This window comes from Ixodes scapularis, unplaced genomic scaffold, assembly GCF_016920785.2.
Source record: "Ixodes scapularis isolate PalLabHiFi unplaced genomic scaffold, ASM1692078v2 PGA_scaffold2__306_contigs__length_199485367, whole genome shotgun sequence".
Classification (NCBI taxonomy): Eukaryota; Metazoa; Arthropoda; class Arachnida; order Ixodida; family Ixodidae; genus Ixodes; species Ixodes scapularis.
Genome location: NW_024609857.1, coordinates 119,402,080 through 119,409,494, shown reverse-complemented (window position 1 = coordinate 119,409,494; position 7,415 = coordinate 119,402,080).

Below are 7,415 nucleotides of genomic sequence, written 5' to 3'. Positions count from 1 at the left end.
CTTGAAGTCGTCGCATACTTACACCAACAGCGTCAAAGTGGACAGCATAGGCGTAGACTACGGGGGGAGGCATCGGGGCTCGTGCCCCCCCCCCCTAATAATATCCGAAGGGAGGGGCACAGCCCCCTCCCCCCCCCCCTCCCCACTTCCCCCCCACGGGCCATGATCCTTACCGAGACGCTAGTTGTTAACGTAAATTACTGCTTCAGAAGCGCAGGGGCCTGGGTTCTATCCCCACAACTTTGAAGCTGGCACAAGCATTTTGTTTTTCAGCTTTGTGCTCGCCGGTGCATGCACCGTGGTACCGGCGAGGAACACACGGCAACGCTTGCGCGGGGATTGACATTGACACACAGCGACGGACACATTTCGGTATACATACGATGCAAAATGTACTCCCTATAATAAACTACTGATAATTGCCGGCGTAAAAAAACTTCCGCGGAAAAGCACCCCCCCGGGAGAATGGAAAGTCTACGCCGCTGGTTGACAGTGACATATTGCTCTTGTGGTGTACTCAAACGACGTAGATGTTCTCCAGGTAGAGTAATGTACATTACCGTCTTTTGACGTTACGTGGCTCACGTCACCGACGCTTGGTAATACCGGTACTCTGCAGGGAGGCCAAGGACAAGCTGTTTATTCATACAGATTGTCCCATCGCTTCGGCGAGAAAGGAAGATGGCGTCGAACGTTGCGTTTGATTAGTTGTTATTGTTTCTGAAAAGCATGGTGGATGCATGAAGTCGCTGCATTCTCAACAAACAACGTCAAAGTTTACAGCTGGACGGTGCTCGTATTAACGTCGATTAAAGAAAAATTAATCCCAATATCAGACTGTCAACTTTAGCGCGCGGGGACTGTCCACCATGTGTTTTACACACTTGATCGAACTTGTTCGACGCGCTATTATTTTCTCGCCGGAACGGTGGGACAATCCCCAGCTCTCGGCGGAGTGACGTAGTACGAGGATTAGCAAGCATTTGTGACGTGGCGCACGCGACCTCGAAACACAACGATGTCTGCTCCTTTCTTTGCAAAGAAAACCACCTTTGTGCGAATACATGTTAAGTAATTTGTTAGTTGTTTAGGCATCACAAAGCTAAACTACCCCAAAAGCTGTACTTGGGCGAGAAGTTTAGCACGCCGGTAAGATGCTCATCGAGATCGAAACGGGTGGTGGCGTGGTTCGTGTCGATGATTCCATGGTTCTGCGGCGCAAGCTTTCGCTCCGCGTTATTGTCCTGCGGATTTTAGGTTTGAAGCCAGGTGTGCTAATAAACAAACGCTTTCCTCGTTCAGCAGTTGGAAGAACCATGGCCGGGCTAGAGCGAGCAAGCGCGATCTTTTATGGCCTTTGCACGGAAAGTAGTTACTCCCAGCAGCGGCAGCTCGAGGGTGTCGCTGTAACCCTACCGCTCCTACAGCGCTTTAATTCCTTCTGAGAGGCACCTCCTTCCCACCTTGTTGTCCTCTTTGCTGCAGAGTTGAGTTGGAGATGAGTAATTAGACCCACAGGTCATGGGACCGGCTGTCTGCAGGGACTTTTGCGGAAGACCCCTTTCTCTTCGTCTTCTCAAGAACTGAGTTTGTATTGACAAGCATCTAATTATAGTAAGCCGAAACTTCTTTCAGTCGGCTCGAGACAGTTATTATTTCCAACAAGAATAATGGCACACATTTTTAATCGCAGTGGTCGGGGAGCAGTTTTTCAGGGTTGCTCAGGCAGTGTTGGTCATGGTAGTGTGGCCGCATCCCCACGCGGCTGAAGAAGTTCCATTGCACCTAGGTGAGAGTGAAGGCCGCAAGGGAAACCGAGCACGGTCATAGAAGATCATGGCAGTGCAGCACTGAGCATTTCGCTCGATTTTATTTTCGCAACACTGATTGCGGGAGCTTGCAAGAACTAAAGAGAAGTGCGAGGAAACTTCACGAGTTGTGATCCTGGGCCGGCTTGCTAGAACAGCGTCTCAGCTGAGTCTGGGTGAAAAAAAGCAGTGCAAAGAGTGGGGCGTGCGAGCGTCTTGAGACGCGGCTTGATCACTCTCACCTCGTGTGCTGGCTTTGACAATGCTTTCTTTCCCACAGTCTCAGCTCAGACGCTTTTTCTAGCAAGTCGGCCCCGGCTGCTTACCATTAGTTGCAAAGAACAAGATTCATGGTTTGTGTAAAGCGCAAAGTGGAAGCTTGGAGTCTCTGCATTATTAAACCAACAGTTTAAAAGTTAATAGTTTTACATTAATATTATTTCAATAAATGAAATAAAAGTTAATCCAAAGAAAGGCGACCTAGGGAGGGCTTTGCCCATGTGCAACGCGTTTGATAGCGCACTTCGGGGGAAGGGGTTTATTAGACCCTTTTCCTGAGCCTCAGATTTGAGTTACGATGACTGGCTGTTTGTTGCCTTACCATAAAAAAATTAGGTTATGTGTATGTTTATACAGCGTAGAACTTGGTCTGCCTCAACGGGCGACGAGTCACCCAGCTGTGAGACATTTATTTATCCAGTGCATGCAGTACAACCGCTAGCCTGGTGTTTTTAACGTACACCTCATATATACACGACCGCACGCCGGTACGATGCTCATCCAGATCGAAACGGGTAGGAGTGAGGATTGAATCCTTGCCTTACCGTGAAGCCCAGTCACAGCGTTTTGGACATAACACTCTACGCAAGTTGTCTACGAGTAAAGTAACATTAAAACTGAGAATCTCAAATCCCTGCACGAGGGCGGACTGGACAGAGCCGGCGCGGTTAGAAAGCTGGGGGGTTATGTTGCACGTTTTGGACTCCCAAGCGACTAGGGAGAAGGAAGTGACGTCAACAACGCTCTTTGGATGTTGATTGGTGAAGTCGCTGATGACGCGATGCGTGGTGCTGCTAAGATGCGTTCATTCACACCTACGTCACTTCCTTCTTCCTAGTCGCCTGGGAGTCCAAAACGTGCAACATAGCCCCCTGGAACCTTAAAAAAATGTTTGTTTGTTTGTTCATTCATTCATTCATTCATTTGCTGTATTTTCAGTGCCACACAAACAGCTATACGCCTTCTTAGTGGTGCACTATGTCTATATAAAGAGAATTCGCATCTCAAGAACAAATGTCGACATGTCAGAACGAAAGGAAGACATCGAAGAACTTTCTAAATGTTCGTTGGCATCCAAAAATCGTAATACCAAGTTCATCTAAGTTGGATTCGAATTTGTTAAAAACCAGTTGCAGTCGGGTAATAGGGACAGCGCTGTGTAAAATGGAAGGATGGAACAATGAGCGTACGCGAATAGACCGTTGAGGAACACGCAAGTATACACTGTTCAGTAACGCTGTGCAGTCAACAACACCATTAACAACTTTATGCAAGAACATAAAATCACGCGTCATTCGCCTATTACACAAGGAGCGTAAGCCAATTTGTTTACATATTCTCTGAGACATAAAATACCTTGGACTGCAAGTAACGATCATAAAAAACACGTATAAATTTTCTTTGCACTCGCTCAATACTAGATGAATTAGATTCTCTAATGCTGTTCCATACAACTGAAGAAAACTCGAGGCGGCTCAGCAGAAGAGAGAGAAATAACATTAAAAAAACACTGTGGATTTCTAAAATTTCTTGATATACGCGTTATGATACCAAAAACATTTAGAGACGAGATTACAATATTCATAACCTAATTATTAAACGAAATTTTAGTGTCTAAATATACAGCCAAATTCTTAATCAGAGACACACGGCTGATAACAGTTGTGTCTAAAGAATAGCAAGATTGCAAAACGTCACGTTTCCTGCTGAGAGAAATCATATTTGTTTTCGATTCGTTTAATACAAGGTCATTGGTCAAGCACCACAAAGAAATAGAGCATACGTCACGCTGAAGCAAAACACAGTCCTCCACAGTATTTGTCCGTCGATACAATTTTATGTCGTCGGCAAATAACAACATTTTTGAGTATTTTACACAAGAAGTGAGGTCATTTACGAAAATTAAAAAAAGAAGAGGCCCAAGATTGCTTCCCTGTGGAACGCCCGACGTAGCCAAGAAAGGATTCGATGAGCAACTGGACACACGTACCAAGTTCTCGCGTTTAGACGAGTAACTCTCAAAAAGCTTGCAATACTTGGGGCATAAATCATACATATCTAACTTCGCCAATAAATGCCGGTGATCGACTTTGTCAAATGCCTTCGTCATGTCCAAGTAGACCAGATCAACTTGCTCCCGGTTATGAACAATGGGCACAACATCATGCAGAAAAGAACACAAATTCGTCTCCACCGAACGACCTTTCGAAAATCCGTGCTGTTCGGGTACAATTTTCTGACGAAAATACGCACGTTGGAATGAAGAGTAATAAATCTCACTTCGTCGTCGCAATCATATGTAGTTCAATATTTGCACTTTTCGTGATGTCAGAATATGGCGGGAAGCATTGAATTGCTTATTTTTAGGCACTAGATGTTTTCGAGAACTTGCTCGTAACCCCATTGTGACGCGCTTCTCGCTTTTTTTTTTTTTTTTTTCACAAGGCTAACTGTGATTTACTGCAAGAACGAGGAAGAAGCGGGGGGATCGGTGGCCGAATGGCCAAGCGCACACCAGTTCGGAGCACGTGGAGCGAAAGCTCGCGCTGCAGAACCCAGGAACCCTGGGTTCAATCCCCACCCCTGCCCACTTCGATCTGGATAAGCATCGTACCGGCGTGCGGTCGTGTATCACTACTACGCGGTGCACGTTAAATGCCCCGGGCTAGCGGTTGTACCGCACTGGCTAAATTTTTCATTTACAGCTGGAGACACCAGACGCCCATTATAGGCAAACTAATTTCTGGCTGTATAAATATACACACGACAATTTCTTTTGAGTAAGAAGCGCGAGAAAATATTTGAGACAAGAATTTTCAGCGTCAGGGACCAGAATAAGCGCCCCTTTTCCTAAACTTCTCGACCTCGAATTTCAGTCGCCTTTTAAAAGATGTCGCAAGTGCGCGCCGTCTGCTACGACATTAGTAATTTTAAATATTTAGGACAATTAGCACGCTTTATGAAAATTACATTAATAAAAAGTGATTTTAATTAGAAAGACCGAGAAATTGTATAAATAAAGAATCGTTGTTTAAATAGCTGCTTTCTTCTCTGAAACCGGTTTCTTGCGTATAGAGTCGGGCTTCGAAATGGTCCAATAATTTAAAATAATCTTAAACAAATCTGAATTTGAATACAACCAAACCAGCCCTAGAGAAAACCAGCCTGGTTCTTCTAGTGCACAATTAAAAAAAAACATATAAAATGCTATAATGCACTTTGAGAAAACCAGGAACGCGTGAAGGAAATTCTTTGAAATTTTGTCATAATCAAGTGATGTTTACGAAAAAAAAAATGCTGGCGTTTCATTTTTAATATTTTTATGCTGAGTTCCTATGTTTACCAGGATCATGCCCTTAAATGTCGTTGCTGCTTTATGATGTGAACCTGAGTTACGAAACTTCAAAATCGTATAATAAAACCACCTTTTGAAGAAATATAAAAAAAATATGAGTGCACTAATTAAAAACAAAAAAAAAAGTCAGTATGCAAGCACACGAGTCATTTACCTAGTAAAAAAAATACGAACGCGACTTGGATGCGTTACAAGTCTAGAAACTTGGAATGGGTAGAGGCATGTCTTTGAAAATATCAAACTTTGCACTTTTTATCTTTATTGTTCGATAAGTTTTGAAAAATTCAAATCACTTTCTGCACTAAGACACTGATGATGAATTGGCCATTTATTTGCAAAGAATGTGAACGCGCACAGAGGCGGTATTTGAACTACAAACAGGAGCGTTAGCACTGGTGCCACCCGTATTATTATCGTTGGGGCCGTGGGACTGCCGCCTTAAAGGGGCGATGCAACGATATTCTATACAAATGTTTTTCACTCTACACGAGCTTACTGGCACTAGTGGGACACATGGATACTCGCACGCAACGCCACTGGCCAAGAAACTCCTTTGTTGCGGTGTAATTTCAAGGACAAAAGCAATCATTTTCATTTAATCTCTCCTTTGCAAAATTTCATGACGTAACGTGGGAATAGCAGTACACCCAATGACGATATTTGAATGCGGCTCATAGATTGGACCCGAGCATTGCGTGGGCAGTCGATTTGGGCTCGTGATAATTACCAGCTCGAGAACCATTCGGGTAGTGGCCCGTGTCCAATCGCTGCAACGACGACAATAGCCGAGCCATAACAATGTCCGGAACTCAGCGCGTGTCCTGTGCTTTGCCAACCCCGGCGCGTGGCTATGATCAACATTGGCGGCATATAATCGGCTCCAGATCACGTGGCCGCTTGTTCTGGCTGCGAGTTGAAAAGGTGAACGCTGCTCGTTTTTTTTTTTTTAATTTTTTTCTGGGACTTCTATTGCGTGGGGTGAAAAACGAACGCGTGTTTCATAGGTCATTAGCGTCAGGGATCCGTTCTTAACGGTATTTGCACAAAGTACAAAAATTGTTGCATCGCCCCTTTAAAAAAAACCTGAGAAAAAAATTAACAAACTGGTTGGCACACGCGTGTCAAAAACATAATTTTACACGAAAAAAAAAATATGTAGAGCATTACTGACGGTGCGAGACGCAATTTGGTCGGTAGTCACCTCCTTTCCACTTGTTTTTCTCTCGAAATTTCGGGCGCGTGGAGGGGAGGTTTATCGGCCTGAGGCTTCACGTTGAAGTGGTAAGAGCGAATGACCACTCCGTGACGTCATGAACTTTGCGCGCAAAATTTCAAAGAAATCTCTCGCCGTCAATATTGCTCTCAATTTTTTTTCGCGTGAAATTTGCTTTTTAACTCGCGTGTCCCAACCAAACTGTTTAAAAAACATTTTATTTTTATTTTCAGGAGCCTTTTATTAAGTTCAAAGCTGCACTGCAGTGACTAAAAAAACAATGACCTCGTAAAAAAAAAAAAAAAAGATAAGACAAGGCCTCATAGAGAAGCTATAACCGGAGTGCGAATAAGTTTTAATCACATTTGTAGTTCAAGCATGTGCATAAAAAATACAGTAAATTAAACATTTCCAAGTGTCAACGTGCTCACAATCTTTCTTTTTAGAAATCACCGTTTTTTAACGCAACGGAGCTGTACGTTGTATTAAAATTTTGTATTTATTTTTTTTTACTTTTCCAATGGCAATTAAGTATTTATTTGGCTATGAACAACTTCGATAAAATAAGAGTTTAATAGAATAAAACGTGTACTAATGGGATATAACTATAGAAGTTCCGATTCCTTCCTGTGTTGGTCACTGCCATGAGCACACTAAAAAGAAACGGCTCCGTAAAGGGCCGGCCCTGCGTCCCCTGCATGCACTAAGCACATGCGATATGTTTCGAGCGTGAATGAACGTCCCTACAAAAATAGAATAA